At 38.2% G+C, this 17,539-nt stretch overlaps 1 protein-coding gene and 1 pseudogene across 2 annotated transcripts in view; one reads left to right on the top strand and one right to left on the bottom strand.

Annotated features, from left to right (window-relative positions):
• Positions 1-17,539, top strand: part of TTC39C (tetratricopeptide repeat domain 39C) — a 125,225-nt gene that overhangs the window by 32,221 nt on the left and 75,465 nt on the right. The window lies entirely within an intron of this gene.
• LOC108282563 lies at positions 8,666-10,736 on the bottom strand (annotated as a pseudogene). The gene has a single exon (XR_001816480.2). The product of XR_001816480.2 is annotated as a histone-binding protein RBBP4-like (transcript).

The following is a 17,539-nucleotide window of genomic DNA, read 5'->3' as shown; positions in this document are numbered from 1 at the left end:
TTTTAGTAGAGACGGGGTTTCACCATGTTGACCAGGATGGTCTCGATCTCTTGACCTCGTGATCCACCCGCCTCGGCCTCCCAAAGTGCTGGGATTACAGGCTTGAGCCACCGCACCCGGCCAAATAATATGATTTTTATTTCACTTAATTGACTTTTGTTACTGAAATACTTAGCTTTCCCTAAATATCAGCTTCTTTAGTACATAGAATATTAGCATGAGATTCATATTCTGCCCTGCTCAAACCCTATTTTAATTAAGTTCACAGTTTCTTAAGAAGATATACGTTTACATTAATATATATTTCTGGGTTTTTTGTTTGTTTATGTGTTTTTTGAGATGGAGTCTCACTCTGTCACCCAGGCTGGAGTGCAGTGGCACAATCTCGGCTCACTGCAACCTCCGCCTCATGGAGTCAAGTGATTCTCCTGTCTCAGCCTCCCAAGTAGCTAGGATTATAGGCACCTGCCACCATGCCTGGCTAATTTTTGTGTTTTTAGTAGAGATGGGGTTTCAGCATGTTGGCCAGGCTGGTCTCGAACTCCTGGCCTCAAGTGATCCACCCACATTGGCCTCCCAAAGTGCTGGGATTACAGGCATGAGCCACTGTGCCTGGCCAACATTGACATATATTTCTTAATATCAGAATTATTCATAAACTGGGGATTTTGTGGTTGTACAACCTAGTTATTCAACTTTAATGTGTATTTAATACCACTTGTTCTCAAAAATCAAAACTCATCATTCTTAGACTATCCTATAGTGTTTCTTTCTTTCCTTTTCTCCCTCCCTTTCTTTCTTCCTCCTTCCTTCCCTTTCTGTCTGCCTTCCTCCCTCCCTTTGTTATTTCTTTTTGGTAGCAGGAAAGCAGATGATATACAGAGAAGAAAACCTAAACAGCAAAACCAACCAAACTGACCTTTACTTATATATAGCTTACTTTGATCCTTTAATAAAACTATTGAAGAAGGAAGTATCTCCCACTGCTAATATTTGAAATAATAATAGATCATTATAAAATATAACAGCTCTGTATTGAATCAGGACCATAGAAGAAATAATAAAAAATATATGAACCTGATGTATTATGCATTGTATGCCTATACTGAAATATTTTGTGTGCCCCATAAATATATACACCTACTATGTACTCATAAAAATTAAACATTAAAATAGTATTTGAAAGATGGAACACCGCCTTACTCATTTAGCCATGTTTATTTTGTACATTGCATGTTTATTTGTAGTATAGCTTTCTCAAATATAATCACAATTGCTTTAATATGGCAAAAAATGCATTTTGTTATTAAAACAGAGCCACTTATAGGTAGGTTTATCTATTATATGTATGATTTTTGTGGTCTAATAGTGCCCCAATAAAATGGAAATTTAAAGATAACATTAAAGTTTAATAATTTGTGTGAGACTAATAAACCAGTGAATTTGGAAAACAAATACACATGTGTGCCTTCCAAAACATGTTATAAAGTTTTGCAATTTTGAAATACTTGATAAACTATAGGACACTAATATATAATTGCATAAGCAGTTAAGGACTCATGAGAATGAGTTGATTTTTAAATTTTAAATACCCTATTTCTGACTTCTTTAAAGAAGTTTTTATGCACTACCTTTTTGCATTTATGCAAGGCTGCCCATAGCCTGAAGGCAGGGGTCAGTTATGCCTGTATGAGTAGGAAATTAAAGGCTTTTACGATTCTGATTTGAAACTTTGAAAGAAGGACATGATAAATATTTGAGATAAGTGTATATTTTTGGTTAAAACATGTAACATTTTTCTCCTATTTCTATTCTGAAATATCATTTAGTTTTATATAACTTTGAGAAAATACTGCTTTCTTTTTGTGAACTCTGTTCCTTTTCATTAAAAAATTATAAGTACTATATTTACCTTTTAAGGTAACAGGAAGCAGCAGTGATTGCTGTTTTGAGGTTGTTTTTCTTAAGTGGGCTTTTCAAAGACTGGAAGTTATTTTTAGGCTGAAGTGGCAATCAGTGTGTAGGTCAACAAACAGATTTGTTATTTTCTATTGTAGAAATATGTTCTTTGAAACACTGTAATTATTTACATTTTAAATTGTTAAAATTGAACAATACAGTTATGGAATGAATATCTCAATACATGATTATGTAGTTCTTAAGACATGCTTGCCAACTCAAGAGAAAATTTTGTAATTATGATAGGACTCCTAGCTTAAGAAGTGGCCTTTGTAATGCCACCTTTAATACTTTTCAGCATTCTATAGGTGAACAATTCAAGAACTATATTTGTAAAGTGATATTTTAAAGAGAGCTAATGGTAAAGGCAGGAAATCATTTAAAACATTTTGTATATTCCAGAGACTACTCAAATATTAATCTTGTTTTCAGGAGTAACTTCTTAAGCATGGAAAATATTTTCGTTTATTTAGACCAATTCATTATTTATTAGCTTCATTCAATAAATAGTTACACTGTGCCTACTATATGCCAGGCACTAATTTAGTGAGTTTGTTCATTCAGTAAGTCAGCTCTATAACATGGAAAGAAATGGAAACAATTTCACCTGCCTCATAGCCATGGTCAGTAGCTCAGCATAGATAGTCTTCTGTTCATTTGCATGCCAGGCTGTACACTCACTCACTCATTGACTCATTCATTCGCTTATTCGTCAGATACCCATTGAGGACTTTCTGGGTGCTGATCCCTGTGCTAGGAACTGTGTGGGTATGAGTCATGTTCTGAAAGCTGAGGGCTGAGGATCTTGAGAGCCCAGAGGAGGGATCCAGCCCAACCCGAGGGAGCAGGAAAGGTGGTCTGGAACCAGCTTTGGACCTAGGCTAGAGGCCGAGCAGGAACCATTGAGAACAGAGGCAGGAGGTCAGTGACCCAGGCAAGAGCCCTCATCCCCAAGCCCCCAGATTTTTATTTTGATTTGGAAAATTTATAGGATTAAAGTAATAATTGGAAAGGAAATAAAAATGGAAACATTTCCTATTTTCCCTATTCTTGTCTGGAGACAAACTTAATTTCTATGTTGCTGTTTTTTCTCTTAAATATCCCCTTACTAAATAGTCTGTCCGTATTAATTAGACTGGGTAATCCTAACTCAAGAAAGCATTTGGCAATTAAAAGATGAGGGACTCAGGGTCCGACCGTTTTCCTTGGCCTTCATTTCGCTTTGTCTCTCTTTTCTCCCCTCTTCTTCCCAGGCCTGGCTGGCTAGGTGCCTGGTTGCCATTTGGCCTCTGAGAAGGCTGTGGCTGCCAGCCCCCAGCTCTCCATGCCTGGTCAGGCACTTATATCCCTTGACCTGTTCACCATTTCTCCTTTCTCATTCTTCCCATAATATGTCCTGCTTAAAACTCCTAGGTTCTAAGGGACATCCCTGTGTTGATTGCCTTTCCTTTGCTGGACACCTGAGACAGGCTAAAAGGTAAAATTTGGCCTGGTGCAGTGGCTCAAGCCTGTAATCCCAACACTTTGGTAGGACAAGATGGGTGGATCACTTGAGGTCAGGAGTTGGAGGCCAGCATGGACAACATGGTGAAATCCTGTCTCTACTAAAAATACAAAAAAAATTGACTGGGCATGGTGTTATATGCCTGTAATCCCAGCTACTCAGGAGGCTGAGGCAGGAGGTGACTTGAGCCCTGGCGGTTGAGGCTGCAGTGAGCTGAGATTGCACCACTGGACTCCAGCCTGGGTAACAAAGCAAGACCTTCTCTCAAAAAAAAAAAAAAAAAAAAAAAAAAAGAGTGGGCCAGGCCAGGCACGGCGGCTCATGCCTGTAAGCCCAGCCCTTGGGGAAGTTCAGGAGGGTGGATCACCTGAGGTCAGGAGTTCAAGACCAGCCTGACCAACATGTTGAAACCCCATCTCTACTAAAAATACAAAATTAGCTGGGCATGGTGTTATATGCCTGTAATCCCAGCTACTCAGGAGGCTGAGGCAGGAGAATCACTTGAATCCAGGAGGCGAAAGTTGCAGTGAGCCAAGATCATGCCATTGCACTCTAGCCTGGGTAACAAGAGCAAAACTCCATCTCAAAAAAAAAAAAGTGAAATTCTGTTTTTGTCATCTTGTTGTTGAACTTATCTGTATTTTGAGTTACTTCCATGACTGAGTATATTTTGCCATACTCAGGGGATGCCTTCATAGTGTACGTGTGTCTTAGAAATGCATCCGTCAGAGCAATAGTCCATAGGAAGGAAGGAGCAAGGGCCTGGTTATTATTGTTTTTAGGGTGCCTCTTAGAGAATGGCTCAATAGTGATCTACCTGTAGATCATTACTATCTCAAGCTGTAGGAATGGACCATCCAGGCTCCTGCTTATTCTTCCCTCAGTGGGGAGGAGACCCAGAGTAGACTAGCCCCACCCAGATGTCTTCCCATCCCCTGCCTGCTACAGGCTAACAGCTTCACTGATCTTGGTGAATTTCATGGCTTCTTGGCACCAGCCAGTGAATTACAAAGTGAATTACATCTTTTTTTTCTGATAAGATGTAAGGTCATATCATAAGCAGTTAACAAACAGAAACTGCAGTGGCTGTAAGCGTAAACATCGCTGTACACATAGGGGCCATGCTCTCTGGGGACTGGCACCCTTCCAGGCCTGAGGTGCCCCGACTTCCAGGGATGTCTGGGGTGGCTACAAACTTCTATATTCCCCAAAAGGGTGGGCACAAAATAAAAACAAGTCTGAACAGAAGACTGGACTTTCTCCAAGCATTTGTAAATCAAACACTCATAAACTAAATGGCTGTGGCTATCAGTGTTTTTAGAGGCATGCCATCCTTTAGATTAAAAGGTCCCCAAAGGTCATGGTTTGAGTCATGTCTGAAAAGCAAATAAAGACTTTCCATGAATTTCCCCACAGCTATCTTCTGGTAAAGGAAATAAGCACATTTACTTTTGTGAATGAAAGCCTTTTTACAGGTTCAGGTGAGGAAGATCTTATATCTAGTCATTTTTTGACGCTGTGGAGGACAGTTCATCAGATGAAATGGGAAGTACAGATTTCGTAGGACGTGGTTGGTTGGTTCATTAAACAGACATGTATTGAGAACCTGTTAAACTCCAGATTCTGTTGTACGTAGTACGGACAGCAGCATGTAACAGAGATAGGGTCCCCACTCTTGGGGACTTACATTTATTCAAACAAATAATGACACAGATATCAAATAGTAATAAGCGCTCTGCAGAGAATTAAAATATAGAGAGTGATTGGAGACATACGTATATATCTTTAAAAAGAATACTAGAGAAGACACACATGGTGTTAGGGTGCCCTCATTTGTTCACATAAAATATGATGACAAAGGATGATGATGTGAGTCAGAGTAACCACCATCTACCCACTTTGCGTTGCTGTTTATTAGAAGGGCTATTTGGACTTTCTAGCTGCCAAACTGGACAGTGTATGCTCTGTGAAGAGCAGGAGTATTTTTGGTCATCTTTGAGTCCTCTGCACGTAGCACTGGGCCTGCTGTGTACTTGGTGTTCAGCAAACATGGTTTTTTTTTTCGTAGTTTTATGAATGTTTTATTTTTCCATTTAAAAATTAAATAAAATGAGTTATTACTTTTTCTTTTTGAGACCGTGTCTCGGCAAACATGTTTTGAATGAGTGAGTGGAACACAACTAGATTCATTAGAATTTTTCCTATAGCCCTAAGTATAAGAAAGGTCACTTTTTATTTATTTTAAACTGAGGAACATTATCCAGTCATGACTCAGATGGGTGATTTTAAAATTAAATCTCTTAAAAAATTATTGTGTTTTTTAAAGAAATTTACAGTTTTCTCTTAGATAACTTGGAGGAGCCAAGGAACAAACTGGAAAACTATATTTATTAGACTATGATACTGAATTTTATTTTTTGGTTGGCCTGACTTCTCAATTGCTTTCCTAGTTATTTGGCTTGGATGGAGTTGATGTTTTAATCCTTCCATGAGTAGGCTCAGTGTCAGCTGTGTACTATGGGAAACCATTGAGAATTGGAAATTCAAAATTGGATCCTTAGAAGATGTGGAGCAGTGGAGCGTGCAGGCCGTGTAGTTGCACCTGGGTGACTGTACCTGTTTCTCAGGCCTTTTGGGAGGAGGAGACCTCATGAATGAGTTGAGCCATTGGTATTACTGTGGAAGTGATTTAACTTTTTAGGATAATCACAGGTAATGAATTTTATCTGATACGTAGCAGGATTCAAAAAGGGACATTCCACACATGCTGTCCAGTCTCATATAAGACCTCTAAGGATGCTGTCTGTAATACATAAAGGAAGCATTGAGAGTACTTTTAAAGTAAGATGCTTTCAGAATAAATCAGATGGTTTCCTTTTGAAAAATATTCTTAATAACAATATAAATCATGTCAAGAAAAACCCTTCCAATAAATCATTTCCCATTTTATTTTCCTTGGCCACCATCTGAGGGAATAGATTGCTTTTCTTCTTTGACCTTTGATGTTGAGTTTTCCATTTGCCACTTCCAAGACACCTTTACCTTTTCTGCATATGGAAGATGTTCTGTTTAATAAACTGTTGAACGAATGCCGCGTGAACAAGGTGCTAAAAACATCATGTTCTTCCTTCCTGATGTGATACAAGGAGAGACAAGTCTTTCCCTTTAGTTGGTGAGTGATATAAAAGCGTTTATGTTCTTGGGCCCTGGCTGAACAGCTATTCCTTTCTCTGTTATTGCTGCAACATCTTTGAATTAAGATTGAGGCCTCCAACTTGCTCTTATAATAGTTTCCTGTGTCTGAATGGTGTTACAAAGTAAGTTCAACAAATCTGGAAAACATAGTTCATTGCAGAAGTACTAAACTAATCTATTGATTGTTGCCACAGTGTACCCAAGTTAGAGAACTTGAGATATACAATAGTAGAAATAAGCCCATAGCCCAGGAACCACAAGTACAAGCTACGTGGGGGCTACATTCAGACCGTCAGTGTTCCGTGAGATTGAGACATTTCAAGGCTTTATTTACTGCTGACTTTTATGTGTTCAAAGCACATATTTTTAATTTTTGGCTCGGCCCTCAGCAGATTATCAGATTCCTTATTATAAAACCTTTTATTATTTTTCTTGGCAGAGTGGGGAGGAGTTAGCTAAGTATAGAGATTTCACAATTAAAAAGGAAAAAAAAACTTTTTAAATAAGAGAATAAGCAAAAAAAAAAAAGTGTTAAAGTTCCATTTTGTTAAATTTTGAAAGGCATGCATTAAAAATTGTATTTATACTACTTATATGGGTAATATAAAAAGTGATCTTCAAATCATTTGCATTTGTTTTTGGAAAAAAAATCAGAGGCTGTCTTGGGGAGTAACCTCATGTAAATGAGGTCTGTTCTCTACTTCTTGTGGGTTCAGTTCATTGCCAGCCTTGTGCTAAGGATGCCCTGGGCCACAGTACAGCGAGGCCTCAGCTTCCCACTCAGTGAATCACTCATTCCCACATAAGCGGGATTTGGCTGTCTTGGATTGAGTCACCCCATTATTCTGTTTGGTTGGCTGGATGGTATATTCTGTTGAGAAAATTGTATCAAAATAACAACCAACTCACAGGGATGTAGAACAAGTAAACCGACTTAAATTATGCATTATTCTCTCTAAAGGGAGTGGAAATGTAGGAAGAGTGTCTGTGGTGACAATTTGGAAACAAATGATGATTAGAGCAGTTTCAGTCATAACTGTTCAACCTCCCCGCCATACATACACTTTGCGCCGGGGAAGACTCCCTTGATCTTCTTGCCCCTCACAACAAATTTGTTCATTTTTTTTATTGTCTGTATGTGTTGGAACAGTGTATGCAGAACTTTTGTTTTCACATTAAGTTCTATCAAAAACCTTTTTAGGTCATGATAATATTCCATCTGGTTATTTGTGAGTCATTTATTCTATTGTAGAAAGTTTTTTCAATTAATTTTTAAAATTGTGGTAAAATATACATGACAAAATATGTCATCTTATCTATTTTGCAAGTGTACAGTTCAGTCGTGTTAAGTACATATGCATTGTTTTGCAACCAAACTGCAGAACTCTTTGATCTTGCAAAACTCAAACTCTGTACCCATTAAACAACAGCTCCCCATTCCTTTCCCCACCCCCAGCCCCTGACAACCACTATTCTGCTTTCTGTCTCTGTGAAGTTGACTATGATAGGTACTTCATATAAGTGGAATCATACAGCATTAATCTTTTTTATTTAATGTAGAAAAGCAATTTATTCCATTTTAAGCATTTACACAGTCATAGAGAGTGACGACTCTGCTGGTGAGACAGGTCACCCAAAATGTAGATGGCATTAAACTAGTGGTCAAGGACTAACTCCTTTTTTTAAAAAAAAAAAGCAATTTTTATCAAGGACTAATTTAATTTTTTTTTTTTTTTTTTGAGACAGAGTCTCCCTCGCCTGGCTGTAGTGTAGTGCACGATCTCAGCTTACAACCTCTGACTCCCTAGTTCAAACGATTCTCCTGCCTCAGCCTCCCGAGTAGCTTGGATTACAGGCATGCATCACCACACCTGGCTAATTTTTGTATTTTTAGTAGTGACAGGGTTTCACCATGTTGGCCAGGATAGTCTCAATCTCCTGACCTTGTGATCCACCTGCCTTGGCCTCCCAAAGTTCTGGGATTACAGGCGTGAGCCACCAGCCACTGTGCCCCTCCTAATTTTTAAAACAAATACAAGTTATTGATTCACTTTTCTTAACTTGACATAGTGTACCTGTGGTATAACTGTCAGTTAAAAACATACATCTTTGCAACTTGGCGGTCCCAATTTAAAAAAAAACAGAAAACACCATTTCACAAGAAAGAAACAACATGAAAACAGCTCAAGAAATACACTAATGAGCAAAAATATGTGGGGAAAGAGGAATGTGTAATTTTGATTTAACTGAAGAAACCAAGAGAAAACTGGTCTACGTATGAAAATGTGCATCCTGGAAAGTCAGGTGTCAAGATTTTTGAGTAGGAATCCATATAGCTTGAATTGCCCCTATTTCCTGAATAAAAGTGACATCTTTCAGTGTTTATACTTCATGGCTCAGACATCTACCTCATTTGGCTCTATTCCTCACTCACTCTAGCCTTTATTTAAATGAGTCTGAATAACTGGGGGATATAGCATAAGAAGAAAAATAATCACACATAATATTCCTCTTTCTGTAGCTGCTTTAGACCTGGGTTTATTACTATAAAATTCCTGAAGAAAATTTCAGTGTAAGTCTGTGGCTTTGCTAAATCAAGCCCCCATTTAGAAAACACCCACTGTTTGGGTTAATAGCATTATTGGTGGTACCTATTATGCAGAGGGATAGCTGAACAAAGTCCGTGTCTCAAAACCAGTGTTAAATCAGTCTCAGAGTTGAGAAGAAAAAAGGGGAGTCTAAAATCACAAGAGGTAAAGACATGTATATCTAGGACCCTTGCCCTTCCAGATCCACGCTTCCTTCAGGGTCTTCATCATTATAAATGTTCTCTGCCATTTGCCACACTTGCATGATATTGTCTTCTGATTCAGAACAAATCACCCAAGGGTCACTGGGATTCCAGGAGAAATCAGATATCTTGGCAGTGTGACAACCATGAATAAACAACAACTCTGGTGGCCCGTCTTCTGCATTTTCTGGGGATTGTTCTTCTCCAATTTTACTTAAATCCCAGACATTCAGTCTGTAATCAGTACCACTGGAAGCCAAAACAGTCTCATTGTGAAGTGACTACTGAATCTGGAATATTTCAGCCTTATATGATTCAAAGGAATGCAACGTAAGTTTCAGATTTCTCAGATCCCACAAGGCAAAGTCTTGTCAGCTGATCCTGTGGCAAGAATGAACTCACTATAAGGATTGAAAGAGAGGCAGTTCACTTTAGCAGTGTGAGCATCAACTGAGTGGTTGAAAGTATTGTTTGAATGAGTATTCCAAATCATAAGTTTCTGATCATCAGCAACTGATCCAAACAGAGACTCATGGAGCAGATGCCAGGATACATCTGCTGCTGTACGCCCTGTAAAGATGGTCTTCGCCTCCACCACTTTTCCCTCCTTTGGAACAGCACTGATGTCCCACAGGCAGATGGTGTGGTCATCTGAAGCACTAAGTAAGTGCCCACTGAGATTTGGGTTCCAAGAAAACCCATAGCCTTCCTTCTGATGTCCACGGAGATGCAAGTCTGGGTTGCATTCTCTAGAAGGATCTGGTTTAGAAGGATGTTTTGTATAGTCAAAGACAAGAACATCACTGGAAGAAGTCTTTGTTGCGACGATACAAGGGTTCTGGGGCATATAACGGGCCCTGTTTACTTCTCCCTTCACGCTTGATCTTGATTTCTATTTCATGTTTTCCACTAACTGAACCAAAACCTCTGAATTCTCCTTTCTCACTGTTGTAGTGTGACACATCAAACTGAGCATCATCATTAGGGAGTTGCACATCATTAGGGAGTTGACTATAACAGGATGGTTTTGTTCATCCGATGTGTGTGTCCCCAGGACAAGTCGATGAATGCTGAAATCTTTTCTCTTCTGGTCTGGTTACATCTAGAAGCCACTAGGCAGTTAGGCTAGGCCACTCCAGAGCATGGGTCATCACCACATCACAAAGTAAAGGAGTGTTCTTTTTCCATATTTTGTACTCCTCATTGATCACTTGTTCTTCCATCACTGAAGGCTGCTTCCTTGGCCGTGGTGGGCAAGCAAGCTGGGGGAATCCTGGAGTGGAGTGTTGCAGGAGGGGTGGGGAGGATGCAGGCACTCGCTCTATGCACAAGGCCTCTATTGTTTCCTACAGTATTAATCTTTTTGGGCTGGCTTATTTCACTTAGAATAATGTCCACAAGGTTCATCCATTTTGTCACATGTATCAGAATTTTCTTTTTTTAAGGCTGAATAATATTCCATTGTATGTATACCACATTTTGTTTATCCATTCATCTGTCTGTGAGCATTAGAGTTGCTTTCACCTTTTGGCTGTTGTGAATAATGCTGCTATGAACATGGGTGTACAAATATCTGTTTGAGTCTTTGCTTTCAATGTTTTGTGTATATGCCTAGAAATGGAATTGCTAGATCATGTGGTAATTCTATTTCTAATTTTTGGGGAAACTGCCTATAGTTTTCCATTGTGGCTACACCACCTTACACCCCCACCAATGGTATGCAAGGGTTCCAGTCCACATCCTTTCTGAAACTTACTTTGTTATATTTTCGATAGTAGCTATCCTAGTGGGCGCGAGGTGGTGTCTCATTGTGGCTTTGCTTTGCATTTCCCTAGTGATTAGCAATGGTGAGCTTCTGTTCATGTGCTTATGTAGCCGTTGGTGTATCTTCTTTGGAGAAATGTCTATTCAGGCTCTTTGCCAAGTTTTTAATTGGGTTGTTTGTTTTTTGTTGTTGCTGAGTTGTAGAAGCTCTTTATATATTCTGAATATTAACCCCTTATCAGATACATGATTTGCAAATATTTTCTCCAGTTCCATAGGTTGGTTTACTTTTCACCCTACTGCTTATGTTCTGTGAGGCACAGAAGTTTTAAATTTTAGTGTAGTTCAAGTTATGTACTTTTATTACCTGTGCTTCGGTGTCATACCCAAGAAATAATTGTCAAATGCAATGTCATGAAACTTTTTACCAATGATCTGTTAAAACCAAGTTTTTCTCTATTCTGGTTAATGTTGCAACAAGTAGCTTCACCCATGTAGTTTTCTTTTCTTGGCATTGTTTCTCTCTTCTTTCAGAAGAAAATATGAAATACCAAACCAATTTTGTCATCTTAAAGTCCGCTTTTGATGATACCAAGCAGAGCAGAGGATATCGCTTGTCCTTTTGGCAAAAATTGTGTTTTGAAGGCAAGGTCTAAGGCATTAGAGAAGCATTCAATGTTGCCGTTTTTGCTAATTGCACAAAGTTAACTCCAGTGGTCCCCTGGGACTGTGATTTTTCAACAGCATGGGTCACAGAAAAGAATAGCTTCCATTAAGAGTAGCAGGGGTGAGTGCATGCAGTTTTTCTTCAACCCTCAGGTCTCAGGGCTGCAAGTGAAAGATGTGGATGACAGCTGTGGGCTGATTAGATTCAGGTGGCCCTGTGCTTCCTTTGTAATCCCCAAGAATCCAAACCCCCACACATTGGAAGGGGAGAAAAGTCATTTTGGAAATTTTTTCTAAGAACTAAACATTAAATAAATTTAGGACATTTTCAGAAAAATGAAAGACTTAAAAAATTCCAGCTATTCACCACTTTGGGCAGTAAAATTGCATTTAAAGAAACATACTCAGTTAGGGACTGTTTTATGGTGATGATGCCCACTTACCTAAGTGAGAAATGTTCCTCTGAGAATCAAATATATACGTTCTCTTCCACTGTGTTTCAGGAAATAAAGTCTTCATCAGTCAAGTTTTTAATATCCTGGAGAAACTTTAGAAAATTTCCAAGGCAATGCTGGCAAATATCAGAATAGGGGATCAGTTCCTTCCTTTCATTCACAGCAGGTTTTCTGCTTTTGGATGACTCAGAGAGAGAAAATTTTAGAGCCGTTTTATTACTGATGGTTCATTTTTAAAAAGCAGATGCAGTGAATGTAAGAGGCCGTCTCATGAAAGGATTCCAAAAGACACCTTATAAGTATGTTTTAAAAAGTTTTTAGAGACAGGGTCTCACTATGTTGCCTAGGCTGGTTTGGAACTCCTAGTCTCAAGCAATCCTCCGGCTTCAGCCTCCCAAAGTGCTGGGATTATAGGTGTGAGCCATCATGCCTGGCCTTGTTTTTTACCTTATTATTTTGGAAAAATTTCAAAAGTACATAGAAGAATTTAATGAATTCTGATGTTCTTGTCACACAGCTTCAATCATTATCAAGTCATGGCCAGTTTTGTTTTATCTATCTTCTGTTCCCTTTTAATCTCTTTGCCCCAAATGATTTTGAAACAAATCCCAGTCAACACATCATTTTGTCTGTAATGACTTTCATATATCCCTCTAAAAATAGAAAATCCTTTAAAATATAGCCATAGTACCATTGTACACCGAAAAAAAAGAATACTAATTCTTTAATATAATCAAATAGTCATCAGTGATCGCTTATCTGATTGTTTTTCTCTTTTTAATATTTTTCTGTTTTTCATAAGGAAAAACTTAGATAAATAACTTTTCCAGTGTAAACATCAGTGTAGCTACTATCCAGGTAAAGTTATAAGACATTTTCAACACTCCAGCGCCCTCCTTTGGGCTCCTTCTCAAATTGATACTCCCCCAGAGTTAACCACTGTTCAGACCTCTGTCGTCATTAAAAGTCAGAATAGTGGTTTTGGACTTTAGATACATGAACTCATCTAGGATATACTCTTTTGTGTCTAGCCTCTTTGACTCAACATTATCGCTATGAGATTAATTCGTGTTATTGCGCTGAGTGAATATGTTGCAATACTAGATCTGTTCTACTGTTGATGGACGCTTGAATTATTTCCACTTTGAGGCTAGTATGAATAACACTGCTATTAACATGGTGTATGTGTCTTTGGGGGGAGCATAATAATTCATTTCTGTTGTGAAAATTACTGATTTACCTAGTAATCCCATGATTGGGTATGTACCCTAACAAATATAAATTGTTCTGCCATAAAGACACATGCATGAGTATGTTCACCACAGCACTGTTCACAACAGCAAAGACATATAATCAACCTACATATCCATCAGTCATAGACTGGATAAAGAAAATGTGGTAGATATACTGTTCTTGTCACTTGGACAAGAATGAGATCATGTCCTTTGCAGGAACATGGATGGAACTGGAGGCCATTAGCCTAAGCAAACCAATGCAGGAACAGAAAACCAAATACTGCATGCCCTCACTTATAAGTGGAAGCTAAACATTGAGTACACTTGAACACAAAGAAGGGGCCAACAGACAGTAGGGCCCTACTTGAGGGTGGAGGGTAGGAAGAGGATGAGGACTGAAAAACTACCTATAGTGTACTGTACTTATTACCTGGGTGACGAAATCATTTGTACACCAAACACCTGTGACACACAGTTTACCTATATAGCAAATTTTTACATGTACCACCGAGCCTAAAATTAAAAAAAAATTAATGACAACTATATGTGCATAAAATTAAGCCACTGTTAAATTCATTAGAGACTGGATGTAGCAAATCACACCTGTAATCCTAGCACTTTTTGAGGCAGAGGTGGGTGGATCACTTGAAGTCTGGAGTTCAAGACCAGCGTGATTGACATGGTGAAACCCCATCTTTACTAAAAATACAAAAATTAGCCGGGTGTGGTGACATGAACCTGAAGTGCCAAGTACTTGGGAGGCTGAGACACAAGAATCACTTGAACCTGGGAGGCAGAGGCTGTATAGCCTGGGTGATAAAGTGAGACTCTGTCTCAAAGAAAAAAAAGATTCATTGGAATAAATAATACAATTATCAAGTTCATAATTAATTTAAAAAATTACTAGGGTAGGCATTTTTAGATTTAGTAGACACTGATAAGTGATGTAGGAGAATACTAGTTGCTCCACATCTCACTAACGCTTGATATTGTCAGTCCTTTCTGACAACCGGATGAGCATAGTGGTATCTCGTTTTGGTTTTAATTTGTATTTTCCTGATAAATTACGATTTTCAGCACTTTTTAATATGCTTATTGGCTTTTGGCTACCCTCATCTGTGAAGTGCCCATTTAAGATTTTGGCCATCTTTTTAGTAAGTTTTTAGTCATTTTTTTAACTGATTCATGGGAGTTTTTAATGTATACTGAAGATGAGCTCTTAGTTGGATATGTGTATTGCAAATAACTTCTTTCAGTCCGTGATTTGCTTTTTCTAGTCACTTATGATTAAATGGAAATTCTTAATTTTAATTGTCTTGATGTCTGGTAAAGTAAGCATCTGGCTTTGTTGTTGTTCTGCACATTTGATTTGGCTATTCTGAATAATTTATTTTTCCATATAAATTTGTTTATTCAATTTTTTAAAAAAACTTTTAAGTTCAGAGGTATATGTGCAGGTTTGTTACATAGATAAACGTGTGTCTTGGGGATTTGTTGTATAGATTATTTCATCACCCGGGTATTAAGCCTAGTACTAATTTTTTATTTTTTCCAATCCTCTCCCTCTTCCCACCCTCCATCCTCAATTAGGCCTCAGTGTCTGTTGTTGCCCTCTATGTATCCATATGTTCTCATCACTTAGCTCCCACTTATAAGTCAGAACATTCAGTGTTCGGTTTTCTGTTCCTGCATTAGTTTGCTAAGGATAATGGCCTTCAGCTCCATCCATGTCCCTGCAAAGGACATGATCTTGTTCCTTTTTATGGCTGCATAGTATTCAATGGTGTACATGTACCACATTTTCTGTATCCAGTCTATCATTGATGGGCATTTCGGTTGATTCCATGCCTTTGCTATTGTGAATAGTGTTGCAGTGAACATACACCTGCATGTATCTTTATAATAGAATGGTTTATAGTTCTTTAGGTATATATCCAGTAATGGGATTCCTGGGTTGAATGGTACATTAGTTTGTTTTCATGCTGCTGATAAGGAGATACCCGAGACTGAGACTGGGTAGTTTCTCAAGGAAAGAGGTTTAATTAACTCACAGTTCCACATGGCTGGAGAGGCCTCACAATCATGGCAGAAAGCAAAGGAGGAGCAAAGTCACGTCCTGCATGGCAGCAGGCGAAGAGAGAATGAGCACCAAGTGAAAGGGGAAACCCCTTATAAAGCAATCTGAGGCTTATTCAGTACCAGGAGAACAATATGTGGGAAACCCGCCACCATGATTCAATTATTGCCCACCAGGTCCCTCCCACAACACTTGGGAATTATGGGAGCTACAATTCAAGATGAAATTTGGGTGGGGACACAGCCAAACCATATCAAATGGTATTTCTGCCTCTAGGTCTTTGAGGAATCGCCACATTGCCTTCAACAATGGTTGAACTAATTTATACTCCTACCAACAATGTAAAAGTGTTCCTTTTTCTCCACAACCTTGCCAATATATGTTGTTGACTTTTTAGTAACCATTCTGATTGGTATGAGATGATATCTCATTGTGGTTTTGATTCGCATTTCTCTAATGATCAGTGATACTGAGATTTTTTTTATATATGAGTGTTAGCCACATGTATGTCTTCTTTAGAGAAGTGTCTGTTCATGTCCTTTGCCCACTTTTTAATGGGATTGTTTTTGTTTTTGTACATTCAAGCTCCTTATAGATGCTGGATGTTAGACCTTTGTCAGATGCACAGATTTTCTCCCATTCTGTAGGTTGTCTGTTTATTCTGTTGATAGTTTCTTTTGTTGTGCAGAAGCTCTTTAATTTAAGTAGATCCCATTTTCAGTTTTTGCTTTTGTTGCAATTGCTTTTGGCATCTTCTTCATGAAATTTTTGTCCATTCCTGTGTCCAGTATGGTATTGTCTAGGTTGTCTTCCAGGGTTTTTATAGTTTTGGGTTTTACACCTAAGTTTTCATTCTATCTTGAGTTAATTTTTGTATATGGTATAAGGAAGGGGTCCAGTTTTAACCATCTTGTTATGGCTGGTAAGTTATGCCAGCATCATTTATGGAATAGGGGTTACTGTCTCCATTGCTTGTTTTTGTCAGGTTTGTTGAAGATCAGATAGTTGTAGGTGTATAGTCTTATTTCTGGGTTCTCTATTTGACATATGATACTGGTGTCTTGTGGGCATACAGGAAGGCTGTTTGACATTCTACACAGACAGGACAGCCCCACAACAAAGATAATACAGCCTGAAATGTTAAGAATGTTTGGAAACCCTAATTTATGTCTTTAATTTCTCTTAGTAATGTTTTTTTTCATTTTCAGTGTTGGGATATTACACATTGGGATATTACACATTTTTGTTAGATAATTCCTATTTTGATGGTATTGTGAATGGTAGCTTCAAATTCCATTTTCTAATTATTGCTAGTGTGTGTGTATGTATGTGTTTATGCATAGGTGTGTATGTGTATGTATTTGTTGTTTTATATGCCTCTTATGTTGTCTTTATATGTTTCCATTGTTTTTTATCTTTCATTTTAGAGGTACCTCTTTCATCTCTTTTTCCCCTTATGATTTTTTATTGCTGTTTAAGAGACTAGGATTTTTGTCCTGTAGAATTTCTCACAGCTTGAATTTGGCTGATTCTCTGCCATGGTGGTGTTTAATATGTTCTGTCCCCATCTTTATGATTATTGCCTCCATCTGTTAATTTATTAGGAGCTGCAGAATGATGATACTCTAATGCTATCATTTGCTTTTCATTTGTTAGCCCAGGATACTTTTGTAAAGGGAAACTCTTCCTTCTTCCACCACCCCAACTAATTGGTTAGTCTGGGTTCATAGAGAAAAAAGCAGGGCAAGTGCTTTTTCTTTCCCTTTTTTATCAGTTTTCAAAATAATGAATTGGTTCCTTAGGATCTTCCACAGACAGCCAGTGAGTTTTTTTTTTTTTTTTTTTTTTTTTTTTTTTTTTTTTTTTTTTTTTTTTTTTTTTTTTTTTTTTTTT

Source organism: Cebus imitator, unplaced genomic scaffold (assembly GCF_001604975.1).
Source record: "Cebus imitator isolate Cc_AM_T3 unplaced genomic scaffold, Cebus_imitator-1.0 Scaffold12, whole genome shotgun sequence".
Lineage (NCBI taxonomy): Eukaryota > Metazoa > Chordata > Mammalia > Primates > Cebidae > Cebus > Cebus imitator.
The sequence above is the reverse complement of the archived record's forward strand: the minus strand, read 5'-3'. Positions and strand labels throughout refer to the sequence as shown.